Source organism: Cydia pomonella, chromosome 12 (assembly GCF_033807575.1).
Source record: "Cydia pomonella isolate Wapato2018A chromosome 12, ilCydPomo1, whole genome shotgun sequence".
NCBI lineage: Eukaryota > Metazoa > Arthropoda > Insecta > Lepidoptera > Tortricidae > Cydia > Cydia pomonella.
In genome coordinates this window covers 13,914,249-13,931,781 of record NC_084714.1, presented here as the reverse complement: position 1 = coordinate 13,931,781, position 17,533 = coordinate 13,914,249, and the positions used below count along the sequence as shown (strand labels likewise).

The 17,533-nt window shown below is 40.2% G+C and overlaps 1 protein-coding gene and 1 long non-coding RNA gene across 5 annotated transcripts in view; one reads left to right on the top strand and one right to left on the bottom strand.

Moving 5' to 3' along the window:
- LOC133523661 (zinc finger homeobox protein 4) overlaps positions 1 to 17,533 on the bottom strand; it is a 151,297-nt gene that overhangs the window by 32,833 nt on the left and 100,931 nt on the right. The gene's annotated exons all lie outside the window — the stretch shown is intronic.
- On the top strand, positions 826 to 6,492 carry LOC133523663 (uncharacterized). The gene is made up of 3 exons (XR_009800264.1): positions 826 to 4,118; positions 4,636 to 4,774; positions 6,237 to 6,492. It is a non-coding gene; the product is annotated as an uncharacterized LOC133523663 (long non-coding RNA).

The following is a 17,533-nucleotide window of genomic DNA, read 5'->3' as shown; positions in this document are numbered from 1 at the left end:
TATCATATTCATTGTTAAACTGTTCCTATATTAACAGCCGACAAAGACTGCTTTTAACTAGTTAGTATTTAAAATATAAGCGTCCGCATCGACATGAACCCCTTATTATAAAACTTAGCAAAACTTTGTAAAATTTTGTTTATTTTGTTTAACTTCTATTGCTGGGTTAACGTTGCTATACATAGGTAAGTAAGACATATTTCGCCATTTAAGAATTCTACATTAATTCAGGTCTTTAAAAACGTGCCTGTGACAGTTGTATAGACAGAGACACCAAGGCAACCCACAATCAAAATTGTATAAAAAGGGCTTAATCTTCCGGTATCATTAATAGTAGTTTATGTGACTGCTAAAAAATTAAAAGCATTAAAAAACGAATATGGGTTTATGAAACGAGCGGAAAGCGAGTTTCGTAAAAACATCACACGACTGTTTTAATGCCTCATTGTGTACCATCAGCCGCAGAAATGCATGGCGACTTTATCAATGAATTCATTTATAATTTGTCCATCCCATTTCGCAGCTCACTGTACAATTACATACACTGATTTATCCACACTTTATATGTATATTATAAGCTCTCTATGATTTGTCTCTAGGAACCGCATGTTACAACCGGCATTGCACTGTTTGCAATTGACATTTCATTCGAATAAAACGTAACCTCGTCTGATATAAAGTCAAAGATGCGGTTTTTGAACACATCATACAGGGTTTATGATATGTGTGTAGATAAAATATATAAAATTAAAAATGTTTCGTCTCGTTGCAAAAGAACAAGGTATAAAAATATTTATTATTTGAAAAGAAAAAAAAAAGAAAATATCTAAACACGCGTAAAGTTAAGAACACCGACAAATAAACAAAGTAAACAGGAGGCTCTCGAGTCTATTTATCACTCGCATGACAACTCGAACGATTATAATTTTAAGTAAACTATTGTGTTTCACAATTAATGAAGGTTTCTCTGAAGGGAACCCGATCGGGATTCGGATAGTCATTACTCTTTGTGCGACACTTGCCCAGGTGCGTTGATTTTTGGGGTTCTGTAGGTACCCGAAATATTTTGTAAGCTCTCGTCGTTTGGAAACAAGTTAAGGAAAATGCGTGTAATATGTACAGTGGCTTGAAATAATGAAATATAAAATACTTAAAATATGAATGAGGATACGATAGAAGAAGATACCTATCTTACTTAGTCCAATAGCCAAATTTTATTCGTATATATTCACGATTTTTAAGGACGTCGATTTGCAAGTCGTGATTGAAACATATAATAGGTATTTGCGGAGCCCTAAAATGATGTCATGTTTGATGATTGTAGCTACCTATACATATAATGTGTTCTTTATACCAAGAGGAAATTAAAAATTTGGCATGCTTCAAATCAACTTTACCATAAAACGTAGCAAAGCATCGTCTTCGCTTCTTTTCATTGAATTATACTGTGGACAGGGATGGCGTTTTCCGAGATAGCATGCGAGTAAAAAGGACGCTTGCCCTAGCGTTGATTGATAACTGTGACATAAAGGTGGCAGATGAAAAATAATAATTATTTCACCCATTGTTAAAGGTGTATGGTTAGGGTTGTCACCGTTTCCGAAGTTTTACTTTAAAACAAAATAAAATAATGTAATAAACCGAGAATAGTCGAAATAGTATGATTACGAAGACGAGACCAGGATTAAATTATAAAACACAAGCAATTAATTTTAAAATTTCATGCTTATCAATGGACGCCAAACGACAAACTAGAACCATTTATATGTGACGTTTTCAACAAAAGGTCGATTGTCGATAATGTTGATTTCAAAATGAAGCTTCATATCAATAGCGTCTTATTGACAACCGACAATAAATACCCTTTTGGTTGAAAACGGCACATATTTAATATTTTTGCTTGGGCTCTTTAGCCCTCCCCTTAAATCCGCTACTGCCGTAAGTCATGAAGTTTTTTGTATAGAACAGCCATTTAGGCATTCCAAGAGTTGAACAGAAAACAAACTAAAGCAATATAATTTACTCATGCATTAGAATCGTTCAGAAACTCGAGTATAAAAATAAATAATTTGAAAGATAAATTCAAAGCAGCTAATTAGATTGACAACCCTACTTCAGTCAGCCGGCTGTGCAGTTCGCATTTAGTCAGGACTAGACAATACACTGTGAAGCGCGCGCGCGCAGGTAGACGTACCTTCCTAAAACAACACCGCCTTATACCACTGCACAAACACATACACTGAACAAAACCACCCTTTTGCTCTACGAATTAAGGGTTACTGGCTCGCAGAGTTGCACGATTTTGAATGCATTAGTTAATATTGTCCAGGTGTACTTATATATTTTTTTAGTTTTCATTAGCTAAGTTCGCGCTTTATGGATCACGATCGACGGTTAGACGGACGTGTCTCATTGTTTCGTCAAATACATAAGAATTTTGTCAATAAAAGCTGGGTGGTTTGATTTTTTTTCGGTTTAAGGCCGAGTTTTTGGGATTGTGTAATTTATTTTAGCCTTGTTTATTCAGGGTATTTGTGTGTGTATGTTTGAATGGTATAGTAAGCATAGATACGTTGAGAGACTTTTAAGATTTGAATAATTCAGCTTTTAATCGCCCATTTGCTATTGCCCATTTTAGGTACCAACGGTTCGTAAAACTGAACATTACGTTAAAATTGAAATTTATTAAAAGCCATTCAATTTACATACACATTGGTTCATATAATGACTACCACCGTTGAAGTAATACTAATACATTGTTTGGTCATCGTGCAGTAGTTTAATAAGGCCGCACCGACCACAGAGCCTAATAACAGATCATCGTACAAACATGTGTAAACTGCGCATTAACTAACCTTCTAACACGGTAATGCCACATCACAAGTAATATATGCTTGTTGCCTTAAATAACTATTAGGTACATACCGCACATTCGATGTCACCGTGTGTTGAATACAGGTTGTTAACGGTTTCACTACATAGTTTAACAGTTTATAATTCCATTAAAATAGGCACGAAGAAAGTGATACCAGCCGTCTAGAACTTATGAAGACCGGGAAAAATAATTACATTAATGACATTAGCCCGAGTACTGCGGTTACAAAAGCGATGCACATTAGCGAAATGTGAGTTTACCTGCTCATTGCGATGTGGCCGATCACTTTGTCGGCATCGACAAAGCCCAGCTGCCGTTCCACCTTGTTTAACAGACTCTCGTTAATTATCCCTTCGACTAACCAAAATCTATAATGTTTTTATCCTTTGTAGTAAGAACGCTCTTTGAAAACTACGCGCTGGAAGCGAAATAGTTAAATCACGCGGACGCTTGAGCTCATATAAATTATCAGATGTAAAGATAATGAAGCATCGCAGCTATCCCAGGAATTCCCGTCTCCTCGTTCATTACAAAAGAGCTAACAATGAGCTATGGCACGTTCGTTACGGTCATTATTTGCTAAGCTTAATTACCTGGCCTATTCAACGCTATCTACAGAACCGATCGATATGAAATAAATCAATTTAATCTAATTAAAAGCATTACATGTTTTTTGTTCGATAACGAAACAAGACGAGGTATTAGGAGATGGAGTCGTGGAGATTAGGAGGTGAGGTTGGAGCAGCGGGTCACCGATCATATCTCGACAGTACCTACGTCAAGCCGTCCATCCGCTGTCGAGGCTCTCTATAAATTATTTATCCAATCTAATTTAATTTACATCTCCCCTGACCTTTCGGTGTTGCATTGGCTCTAGAAAAATACCTCTTAGAATCCACGTGACTCATGCAAGTTTCATGGCACTTATTGTATTACGGGAGGAATCGCATTAGGCGGAGTGCGGCGGAATGTTTCGGGAACGCGGGAATCAGATGCGTGCGGCGAAGACATGAATTTTAAATGTTTTGGTTGATTCCGATTTGAATTATGTGCATGGCGTCGATGGAAACTCTAGAAGTGCATCTATTCAGGTGTTGTTTGGTGCATCGGCCGCCTGGCCGGGCCAGGAGGCCGGGCTGGCGCGTCTCGCCACGCAGTCTACGGCGGAAGTTTACGACCGAACGCCAGCCACTTTTATTGGCTACCTCACATCGAAGCCTCCTCGCAGCCTCCCATTCACTCCGTAAGAAATATACTTTTTTATTGCTCTGTCACTTGGGTAATTTATTGACAATGAACACACGTGCATTTCTATTAATATTTTATGTCGTAAGAGTTTTTATACTGCCTCGTCCGCTCGTCCGAGGCCATTGTTGTACCTGGCCGGACAGTTTGTTTTATGTCCACTCTAGGGGCCCCGTTTAATTGTTGTTATTGGAATTAATTGTGAGAGGTCGCTCGGTGTGCTTGCCTTTTTAACTGTTTGATGTATGGTTGAGTTCTGGGGGGTATGAAAGCATTTACATTGCTGTTTACATGCTTTAAGGCTACGCCAGCAGGACAAGTTATTGTAGTCGTTATATTTAAATATAGCTTTCTATAAAATATTGTTTTTATACTTTTTATAATCAAAGAAGGCTAAATTCAAAAATAATTTCGTTTGATCACATTACTTCAACTATGCATTTTACCTAACAGGTGGAGTGTTAAGGCACGTTAGCAACAGTTTAGCAGACAATGAGCTCCTTGGTTAATTGCAGGTTTAATCGACCGACCGACTGGTCGACTGACTGGTCAACAGCGCCATAAACCATCTTCACTGTCGCCGTAAAAGTCTCGTGTGGTTTTTCATCTGCGCTGCGGAATTATATCTGAAATGATGCGGATTCTTCGCCAAGGGTAACCGGTCAAGTTTATATGCCGACAATTTTTTTCGATATCAAAATATTGACTCATTATCCATGTTTATCTCGGATTTTTGGAGAAAATATTCTTCAAGAAATTATAGATAATGCATAGGAATTACATTATGGGCATACTCACTCTTTCAGTAACAGCAAACTTATTCACTTTTGTTATGAAGAGACCTACTTTGGTCGCCCCAGCCATATAGCAGAAAAACTGTTGGAGTCATACTGTTCTATCTTTAGAAAGCGCTTAAGGCGGAGCCTAAGAAAGGCCCATTCACACTGCAAATACTCTGATCCATGCCCCGTCTCATTTCACAAACAAAGTCACGAATACAATTATCAGCAATAACATTTTCCGAAGCGCACGCAACGGACCCAGTCATAATTCTCGTAAATATCGACAGACCCAGTATCGGCACACCGCAGAGTATGTGCTATATAATTAACAGTTACCCGTTATGGTCACACACACAATTGCACTGAGAACAATAACAATTACTTCACCACCTAATTTTGTGTGAACAACTTAAAATCAAGCTTGTGTCTTTTTGTTTTGTTTGAAGTTGAATTGCAGAAGGCTGCAACATTGTTTGCTATTGAATGCGGTCATACTTATTAAAAGTTTTGACAACCGAACAAAAACTCTCTATATATATTTATAACATAACCACTTATTAGTAACAATAAATAGCACTATTTGATTTTTTTTTATACACAAATTGACCTAGCCCCAAACTAAGCAAAGCTTGTTCTATGGGTACTAGACGATAATATACATACGTAAATAGATAAATACATAGAAACACACATGACTCAAGAACAAATATCTGTGCTCGTCACACAAATAAATGTTCTTACCGGGATTCAAAACCAGGACCATCGCAACGGCTTCATAGGCAGGGTCACTACCCACTAGGCCAGACCGGTCGTCGAACTATATAAGTGCATATTGTTGCGTATATCTAATACTTAATTAGTATCCATACTGGGTAGCCATAATTTAGGACTAGTAATAATGAATTAATAAGATGCAAAATCCCAAATGTTATTCCTAAAACTAAGTAGGTACTTACAAATATAGCAGTGTCATTTGAGCATCGACGGATACGTACCTGTAAAGAAAAAACTGCGTTATTTTTTCAATATAAAATTGTACGATGTATCTGTAGGTAGATACTATAAGGTGTGCACCATATAAAAATATAAGAAACATACAAAATTCCCCTAATAAATTTTAAAACCAGTGACCTATAACTTGCTCCGTGCACAAACCACAAGGTAGTGTTTCAAAAATGGAAAAACAATTTGAACTAGTACAGAGGTACAGTTAATTCTCAAAGTGGGTATAATATAAATACCTCATATAATATATGGCTACAAGAAACTACATATTTAGCAATTAATTAGTGATAAACGGACACTCTTGAATTCTAGCTTAGTTTTTATTTCAGATCAAAATGGATAAAGTGCCGATAGGTGTGAAACTACAATTATTCGCAGGAAAACCGTTATTAATCTAACCTAACTTCCTTCGGCAGCAAGAAAAGTGACCTGTGCAATACGCGTATTACACAGATTTAAAACAGTAAGCAAAGACCAATGCCAAATTAAAGAAAACCAGAAATGGTGTAAGCTTTAGCTTTTATAAGCTCCTTAGTATTGTCTGTTACATAAAAGCTGCAGATATATGTCAAATATAGAAGATTTTCGCGACTAAAAATGTTTATTTTTATTTTTTACAGAAATACATATGTTAATAAATTAATAATGCATATAGCTTATTTATCTTATAAGCTATAAAATTTAATTAGTATACTTAGGCATGTAATTTCAATATCAACTGCCATCCACGCGCAGATTTGTCAAATCTAACCTTTAATAACATGTCAATAAGAGTCAAGGAACGCGTCTTCGTGAATGACATGATCTTGCTATAACATCTCATCTTACAAGGATACTAAAAAGAAAAGATGAGGAAGAAAAGTGCTGCCCTTAATGAAAACAAGTATGTACTCATATTTTACTCCCACATCTAGCACTGTTACATGCTTAAGCCCCGTATTCATTGTAAACATTTGTTGAGCAACCTTGTTTAATCAACATGTTGCTGAGTTGCTGGCAACATGTTGCAGGCAACACTGGGTGTTGCAGAGTTGCTGACTGCGTGTTGCAGTGTTTTCGCTTGTCGATCAAAAACATCAGTTGATCAACTCATGTTGACGTGTGCATACAGTTCTTGCAACTTTTCCAATAAACATGGCGGTAGTTTGGGACAACGACAAAATAATGCAATTAATAGAACTCTTTCAATCGAAAAGTGTGCTATGGGATTGACGAAAATTTGTCGCTTTTTTTGTTATTGACGGACTAATTAACCCTAGAAGATGTTCAAAATCACTTTTTGACATTCTCATAAAGTTAATAAAGGATCCATCTCCCATTTTAAGATCACTTAATAAATTTTGCCTTTGTAAGAGGTACTTCCGTATCCACCATCTTTTTTTCTTTTTCCGGGGTTTTAGGTTATACGCTAGATACACAAGAGAGCACAACAACACGACTTCTTCAGGCAACATTTTCACGCAGTCTGCGGTGTGGACAGGAGGTCATGCCGTAGACAAAGTTTCCCGCAACTTTGTGCCATTTCATCAAAAAAATTGATCAACTGTTGCTCAACAAATGTTTACAATGAATACGTGGCTTTGTGCGTGTACTGTCACATGCTGAGTGGGTGCACTGTGTGCTGCTCCCGCGCACCCGAGCGCGCGTCGCAGGCGTCGCTCGCGCATTCCTGCGCTTTTTCACCAGATTCCCTCACGCCGTCTCGCTCCTCTAATTGCGCTTAATTTTTCTTCGAGCCTGTTTAAATACGGCCTTGCGTCTGCGCCGTTTAACATTGCTCAGCCTGTTTTCTGACTTAGTCCCGTTCACTTTCGTATTCGGGATATTTTTCGGCACAAGATTACTAAAACGGTGTATGAAATCTATGAATGTAATTTCATCTTTACGTACTTAAATAAAATACCAACCTATATAAAATTAGTTACTTGAATAAAACTTTGCCTCATGTAATTAAAACACTTTTGGCATTTAAAGCTGCTATTACATAACACCTTTGTGTTCCAGCTAAATCAAAGTGAATGCTAGTCTATCTGCAGTTGTTACGTTAAAGGGCAAGGCAATAAAGACAGTCTAATCAGTCAACGGGCATTCCCTTGAGCAAACCTCGTTGTGACCGGTCAATTCCGCTAACGACCGCCCATCCGCGCTCTCATCAACATAGTAGCAATGAAACCCTAAATCACACCCAATTTAAGCACAACAAGAAAAACCTGTGATTCAGTACGTACAGAGAGCATGGGAACGCTGTAACGAGGCAAACCTATTAAAGAAGCGAAGCGTAGAGAAATATCTCACGATCCTCATTACAAATTATGACCGCATTCCCACTTCAGCCTCTATTAAAGAGCAACAGCTAGGAAATGAGTCGAGGAGCGAGGGGACGCAATTAATATGAGATAATATAAGCAAAAACTAGCTCAGAATAAATGACAAATTGCCCTCGATAAAAAGTGAGTTTAATAAGTGCGAATGCGAGATTCCCGGGCTGATAGCCGGCCGAATGCAAGCTGTTGTCAGCTCTCATAACTATTTATATTGCGGGTGCTGGCTGCTGCAATTTATATTGAAATGACCGCGCTATTTCGCTAAGGAGGTAATTTAAATTTAAATATTTTTGTTGCATGTTTGGTATTTTAGAGTACTGTTGTGGGTACCCTATTATGGTGAGGAGGTAAACAAAGATTCACTTAATTACATCTATTTATTCAGACTCCAAATTGGTATCAGAAGGTTACATTAATAGAAAGCACGAACGTTTAGAGAAAAGGCGCAAGACCAGGCGGCGTCGCGGTATCGCGTATGTATTAAGAATGTGCGCACTTGTCGAGCTGCGCTAAGCGACTGCTCGTACTAAATGTTCATTTAAACTGTTTACCAAAACTGCTGACTCTAACGTGCGTCGACGCCTTGCCGCTACATCATTCCCCCCCTTTTTGAAAAAAAAGGAAAAGAATAATCAAAGTACAACAATACAAGAAACAAGAAAAAAAATATCAAAGCTAACAAAACAATCTTACTCGCTATGAGTGTGACACATACCTCATGCTTATATGCAAAAAATGCTTACATTGTATTCTAGCGCTACGAATGTAAACAAGAGCTGTGAAATAAGACTTATACCTATTACATTACACGTTTGAATAATAACATTGTTGTTTCATTTATAATGAACGTGGTGGTCCATAGTTCTGAGAACTTAACAGCGATTACAATTACACCTTTGAGCACTTCATAACAACACTTATTGATACACTTGTTGTGGGGGACTGGCAACAGTATGAACTTTAATAGCTGTGGGTGGTAAATTTCCGATTGTTTTCTGCACCCACGATCTAGCACATTGTTTGCATTTCATTCTCACAAAATAACATATTGCCAACAACAAAATTATTCCCAATGCGATTAGTCCAATTCCCACATAATTTAGTTTTGACTCCACTTGATTAGACAAGTTTTCCACTTTTGCTATCGCTATGGCATTGTGCGAGTTGTTTTCCTCCTTTCCTTGACTTAAACCCATTTTTTACAATTTTTCAAAACAACTTTACTGACAGGAAATTTTACTCTTTAACGTGGAACAACGTGCTGAACTGACTGTATATTGAATATAATTGCAGCTAATCTAATACATCTTACTTAAATATGGATCGACAATAACAAATCATTACATTTTTTCTTACATTGTCACGTACCGCTTCGATACGTTTTTTTTAAAAAAATCAAACAATGTCACAAAACATTTATGACTACAGTATAAAAACTCTTACCTAAGTTGCGGGTCTCGTTTTTCAGAGCCCGACTTGAAACTGATAAACCGGTACTTATAATTACTATTTGGAATGTAGCCATCCACCCAGTGCAATGGCTACCACACTACTTTCGGGAAATAGAAAATCTACCCCCGGGGTCCAGGCTCCATCCAGGAGATGCTAAATTAAAAACAAAGTAGCTGGACCCGAATTTCACAATTTCCAGGAAAATCTCAAAAATTTAAAATGTGCCATCCCTAGGCAACGTCTCCGTACAAACAACCTAACCCTGCAAAATACCTAAGCGGAAACGAGTCTCAGTACTGTCTATATTTCAACTGTGCAACCTACGTGCTACAATTTTTATTCATCAAGCATAAATCTAACTGGCCTATTTACCGTGCGTCCGCTCCTCGTGGTACGAATTAAAGGTGTTGGCGTTTTACTCACTAATGGCTTTGTAGGCTCACTTGTGGTAGTTGTGGTTAACCCGTCATTACCTACGCTTCTGTTACTACCAGAATTATTATTGCTTTCAGGTTGCTCTTTTAATAAAAATGCTGGCTTTAGCCTATCAATCGATATTTCTACCTGTCTATTGGGTAACTGAATTTTAAAAGTTTTAGGTCTCCTATTTAAAACTAAATATGGTCCATCGTAATTGGGAGTAAGCGGTTTTTTCACCATATCGTTCCTTATAAAAACGTGATAACATGATTCTAATTCTTTGTGGACAAATATTTTACGCGAATCGCTATTCGCTCGTGACACGGGACGTAGGCTATCGACGACCGACCTAAGTTTCTCTACATATGAAAAAGGGTCATTGCAATTTATTTTTGAATGTGTGTAAAAATCACCTGGCAATCTCAAAACATGACCGTAAAGCATTTCTGCTGCACTTACTTCGTTATCTGACCTGGATGCTGCTCGAAGTCCCAGCAAAACCGTAGGTAGCTCATCAGTCCAGGACGCGTTGTCTGCTAATCTGGCTTTTAAGCTACTTTTAACTGTCCTATGCCAACGTTCCAAAATCCCGTTGCTAATTGGGTGATATGGGGTTGTACGTACCTTGTGTACCCCTAAAAATTTCATTAAGCTCTTAAACAAATCACTCTCAAACTGTCTGCCTTGATCAGATGTAATCAAACTTGGGCAACCGAATCTGCAGATCCAATTTTCATAAACCACTCTCGCTACTGTCTCAGCTGTCATGTCAACTATTGGAATGGCCTCTGGCCACCTGGTACGTCGATCTATCATTGAAACTATATATTTGAAATTTTGAGCTGTCGTGGGCAAGGGCCCCACGATGTCCACATGTAAATGTCTAAACCTCTCCGCGTCTTCAAATTGTCCTAATTTAGAAACTGTATGCCTACTTACCTTTGCCCTCTGACACTGCACGCATGCCTTTGCCCATGTGCCTACATCTTTATTCATGCCTGGCCAAAAATACCTCTGGGCTACCATCTTGCGTGTGGTCCTAATGCCTGGATGACTAATGTGATGAATGGCCTCGAACGCTATCTTCCTGAATTTCTCTGGTAAATACGGTCGAGCATTATCACCTGATATTTCGCAATAAACCTTACCTTTTGAGTTGGGCATACCTAACATCTTATATTTCGTTTTGTTCGCTGTAAACAATTCTGCAAACTGCGTATCGGTTTCCTGTGCTTGCGCAACTTCCTCGAAATCGATGACTACAGGGCAAGCTATTGTTTCTACACGTGAAAGCGCGTCAGCAACTATATTCTGCGAACCGCTAATGTGTTCTATCTCGCTCGTAAATTCGCTGATGTACATTAGCTGTCTCGCTCGTCGTGGCGTCTCTTTTGCTGACCCTACCTTTGTTAGCGCTACCGTGAGAGGCTTATGGTCCGTGTACACTATTAATCTCCTGCCCTCTATCATATTCCTAAAATACGCTATAGACATGTATATTGCAGTCAACTCTCTGTCATATGTACTATACTTTTTTTGTGCATCTGAAAACGCTTTCGAAAAATAACCTAGCGGTCTCCAGCTATTGTCTACTCTTTGTTGTAACACGCTACCCGCTGAGGTTCCCGATGCATCTGTCATAAGCGCTAGCGGAACGTCTGGGACCGGAAACGACAATGTAATGGCGTTTTTTAAGCTCTCTTTACATTGCTCAAACGCGGTCACTGCTGCAGCGTCCCACTCGATTTTGGACTGATCCTTTTTTTTTGAATTATGTAAATACTTATTTAAGTGACTCTGCACATCCGCCGCTTTGCCTAAATGTGCCCTATAAAAGTTAACCATTCCTAAAAAACGTCTAAGTTGCTCGACGGTCTCTGGTCTCGGATAGTCTACAATTGCCTTAACTTTATCGTTGCGCGGTCGCAGTCCGTCTGCCGACACTGTATAACCTAAAAAATCTACCTGTGACAGTCCAAATTGGCACTTGCCTAAATTAATTGTCAAACCTACTCTGTCAAAACTCTCAAGTACCTTACCTAAATGCTCTCTGTGCACGTTCTCGTTCTCTGATGCTATTATTACGTCATCTATGTAGCAAAATAGGGATGAACTCGCACCTTGCTCGTCAGTGATGGTTTCTATGTCTTGCAGCTGTGCATTCATGAAGCGCTGGAACGTCTGTGCTGCGTTTCTGAGCCCAAAACAGAGTCTTGTAAACTCAAATAAGCCGAAAGGTGTGATCACTGCGCTTTTCTCGATATCTTCTGGCGCGATTTCAATGGCATGGTAAGCGCGGTTGATATCTAGAGTTGTGAATATTGACTTACCCGATAATCCGTACGTGAAGTCCTGTAGTCTAGGAATTGGGTATCTGTCCGGCTTGGTGACAGCGTTCAGCCTCCTGTAGTCGCCGCACGGTCTGATCTGCCCGTCCTTCTTCGGCACTACGTGTAGTGGGCTTGCCCAGGGACTCTTGCTCGGTCTGCAAATACCTAAAGCTTGCATGTTACGAAATTCCTGCTTCGCCTGTTCGTACCTATCTCGCGGTAACGGCCTAGCGCGCGCATAAACCGGAGGTCCCGAAGTCTCTATATAGTGCTTTACACTATGTTTAGCAGGCTCCTTAAATGACACAGGCTTTGTTACGTCCGCGTAACGCATTAGGATGTCACGGTATGGGTTATCATCCCGAATGCATTTTATGGACGCTAACTCGCAACGTACAATGGACCCGATACACTTCAAATTCGTCACTTTATCAACTAATATTTTACAGTCTAAATCTACCATTAACTTATGAGTCCTTAAAAAATCAGCACCCAGTATTGGTCGAGTCACGTCGCACATTATAAAGTTCCACCGAAAAGCTCTGCGCAACCCTAAATTGAGCTCTAACGACACGATTCCGTAAGTCCTTATCTCCGTGTTATTCGCTGCATACAGTTTGTAACTATTACTATCACACTCGCGACGAACCGTAGCACTGAACCTACTGACCGGCACTATAGATACGTCTGCTCCAGTATCCACTAAGAAACTCATACCACTGTTAAAGTCTACTACACACAAGCGGTGGCTTTCCGTTCTCGGCTCCACGCACCCCCCAGCCGCTCCAGGGTGCACCGCGTCTAGTTTCCCTGCGGTGGCTGCCAAGCGTCCGCTGCCGGCGGCGCCCCGCCTGCCGACTGCTGTGGCCTCCCCCAGGCACACGGCTGGATACATCCTCGTGCATTTTCTCTGAATTTATAGTGGTACCTGCATAACCAGTCGGGTTTCCTGTTTGGTCCGCGCGACCTCGACCGCGAACGATTCCTCTTCAGCCGGAAATCTCTTCCTCTTGGTCTTGACCTGAGCTCACTTACTTCGCCTCTGAGCTGCTTGATTTCCAAGGCCATGTTCCTGAACTCGCAGATCAAGTCGCTGGACACGGCGCTCAACGATGCAGTAGCCTGGGCCGCCGGGGCTGCTACCGTCGCAACCACCCCTGAGCCCATGGACTCCACAATCTTGTCCGCCATAGATACCAAATCTTCTGGTTTTGTCTCTTCACCGACCGCCGTCAGGATCGCCCTTGTCGCCGTCGGTAGCCGCTGTAGCCACAACCTTTTCACTGTATCGTCCGACACATCAGCATTCCTGGCCGCCTCGGCCATTCGCCTGTAGAGTTGTGAAGGCTTCTGCTCCCCGAGCTCCATTTCCTTGACCAGCCTATTAAACTGCCGATCCGCGCTCTCCTGGAATGCTGAAATTAATCTGGCCTTGAGGGATTCATAGCTCCTCGCCGTAGCATTATCCAGCAAATCGCCCACGGTGCTCAGTTCCTCTTTACCTAACTTGCTGATCACCAGATCGAATTTCGCCTCTTGGCCCAATTTCTGTGGCGCCAGTATTGCCTCAAACTGACTAAACCAAAGCTTGGGCATGTCTTTCCAGAATGGAGCTATCCTCGACGATACCGTAATGGCCGCTAAATCGCTCTCCATAGCTGCTACTTGTCTCGGTTCCGTAGGTCTGGTGCTTGGTGATCCCGCTGATCCGGTGAGCTGGGGTCCCGCTAACTTAGCGGATTGTTGTTCCGTAGTCCCGGTGGCTCCCTGTCCCGCGCCGGGCTGCTGCACTGGTACTCCGAGCAGGGTATTACCGTACATTTGAACTACAACCCCCCCCGGTATAGTCCACGTTCACAAACAACACGCACTTAATGTCTTTGCGCGGTGTTTCACTGCCCGCCTGGCCTGCCCTATTATTATTTAAGAGTTCAAAACAAAAACGAACGCGGGGTCACCACTTTAGAGTACTGTTGTGGGTACCCTATTATGGTGAGGAGGTAAACAAAGATTCACTTAATTACATCTATTTATTCAGACTCCAAATTGGTATCAGAAGGTTACATTAATAGAAAGCACGAACGTTTAGAGAAAAGGCGCAAGACCAGGCGGCGTCGCGGTATCGCGTATGTATTAAGAATGTGCGCACTTGTCGAGCTGCGCTAAGCGACTGCTCGTACTAAATGTTCATTTAAACTGTTTACCAAAACTGCTGACTCTAACGTGCGTCGACGCCTTGCCGCTACAGTATATTACTGGATATTATCATTATGAGCAGACGTTTCCAGTTCTGGTAACTTTGAAACTTTTTCAGATTCTCCACAACTCAAAGTTAGCTAAGCATTGTGATACCGGCCGGCAGGCCTACCAACAAAACTATCTAAAAATAACGAAATGTTTACAATTAGTCAACCTTTTTTATTTGTATAGACCCGGAGAAACCCATAAAGGATTAATTTAAAATTAAAGATTGATGTAATATATGCATGCATGCATGTATTATCTGCAATGTCTGAAATTAACATTAGGTTTTTTCCGTGTTTTTAACCCCTAGCACTTGGAACCAACGTACTTCACAGATACATTCTAAATAACTAACTGTATCACATAGCATCGATTATAAAAACGAACATAATAAAAACTAAACAATGATGTCACGAAACTTCATTCCGCACCGCACCGCTGACACGACGTGGCACCTCACAACAACCTTTGTCCTCTTGTTACCTCCAAAACGACCACCCGATAAGAATAGAGACAGGAATCCCACAAGCGCGAGCCGATTAAACTTCTAGGTGAAAATAAAAGAGATTGTTTATAAAGCCGGGGAAGACGACATGACAATAGACGCCGGTGATGGACCGAGACTTCGCAGCGTTCGGCGGCGCGCGCGCTCCACGCATCGCCTGCCCCGATCCAAATTCGAATTTACTGTCACTGATTTAGAGTTCATTAATTTGAAGACGCTAGTAAAACATGCGACTATAAGAAGATGATTTGGAAGAGTGGGGGCGTGATGCGGAACAGAGAAAGCTAACGGGGAGCAAGGAGGACGAAGCTACGTCGAGGGTCACAAGCGTGATGTCAGGTCAGCCACTTTTGCACCTCACCATAACAACTCGTCTCAAATTATTATGGACGCTTGATAAGTGTTGGTAGATTGCAGCGTCTTGGTACTTTACGATGTTAATTAAGTGTTTACGTTGCTAGGTGCACTAGCGCCGGAACATTGTTGACAGTCGTGGCTAGCGCCGTCCGCGCCGATGTTTTTTGTTTGTCGACACGTCACTCATCGGCTACTGTGCTTTCACTGGTCTAAAGAGAGCGTTGACATAAAAAAAACTACGCAAGTGAATACGAGCACTTCTGTCGATCAAGTGATTTGATTATCACGTGATGAGAAATTATCTACAGAATCTAACTCCACCTTAGCGACACCACACGTCGATAAGATAAAAATAAATCGAACGATCGAAAAAATATAACTAAGGTACACATTTTAGATGACTGTAATAAAATAATAAAATATTATTAGTGTAATAATGATTTACAGCAATAAAAACGGTTATGACTTATGATGTTGGCCAATAAACTTCCCAAATCTCTTTGCGTTTTAAAATAACTCTAGATTAAGGATAAAAGACTTGAAGCTGGCTGAATCTATTACGTCGGTCTCTTAATGCGTCTTAATGTGTATTTTACGATTGGTATACAAGACGAGAGCGGTTTTACAGCAGTTCGAGCGATCTCTATCTGGTGTTATTAAATCCTCTGATGTTCCGAAATACAAAATTATGAATGAGGAATAAATCAACGGGGGCGGTCGTAAACCGCTTTATGTTTTGTTCTGGCGAATACTTGGGCGAATCTGCCGACTAATGTACACCGACTAAAACGTCCGCTAGCCACAATTATGCTCAGCAGATGAGAGCTTACTCACTTTTGTGATGTATCGTACTGATTTTCAACACCCCTATATTTTCTTTACTATATGCCAATTATTTGCCTACGTAAAAGTTTGATTGTTTATAAATATTCACAAGCAAGACAAGACAAATAGTATGAGGATTCCATATAAGTGTTTGTCTAGCCCCGGGTAATAGTCTTACCCCACCTTACCTTATTCACATTTCTAAAAGGTATGACAGTATACAGTGAATTTTGGTGTAGGAATAGTGTTTACAGAACCAATGCTACCATAAAGCATCAAGGCTACCTCTTAAACATAATATAATATGTCTTAAAGGAAAGTTGAAACCAAAGTCATTAATTAGAATAGTTTCCATACAACATCGTAAGGTGGTAATTTTTTAGAATTATAAATTGATTTGATGTTTTTCAATAGCAACACATTTCCAATACATTTTCTTATTACTTTCATTGAAGTAGTTAGTGATGCTAATGTATCTGCGTCATTCGGTGAAAAATCGTCAGTCACCATTACTTAAGCAACAGATCTCGTATAGAGATATAGTCAAGGCGATTTTGCTATTGATCGCGTATCATAAACGCATTAACACTTAATGAAACATTATGAATGGCTACATATTAATGTTAGGGGTGCAGCCACGTCGATATAATAAATGTGTAGCGGATGACTCGCGCGAAGTCCCGTCTTCGGTTCCCGATTGGCACGACATTAGAAGGCAGGCCCTCCTTATAGGCTTTATTCAAGCGTCAGCGCGACCCATACTTGGTAGGCCCCTGCGGAATGTAGAGCGACGACGGACGACTATTATCAAACCTCTGACTCTGACTGTATCCATAAAATACTTCGCTTCATACATAAATACTTGTAATTTTAAAACGAGATCAATTTGAAATAAAATAAATAAAACCCACTTTGAATACCCATTATATTTTTCAAGGAAGATGATAATTTCAATGGTAAGCTATCTTAACCAGAATTTGAAGGTGCAAATATTCACTAGTTACTTAAATTTAATTGAAAACGAAAATCGTGTTCTCGGTCGTGATAGGATCGCTTCCTTGTCACGTTTGGCTGAAGTTTGAGCTCAGGTAGGCTCCAAGTGCTTCACACATTTATTAAAATTCTTTAACGTTTATTTATCCTTGTTTGTTTTAACAGTTGCTCCCAGC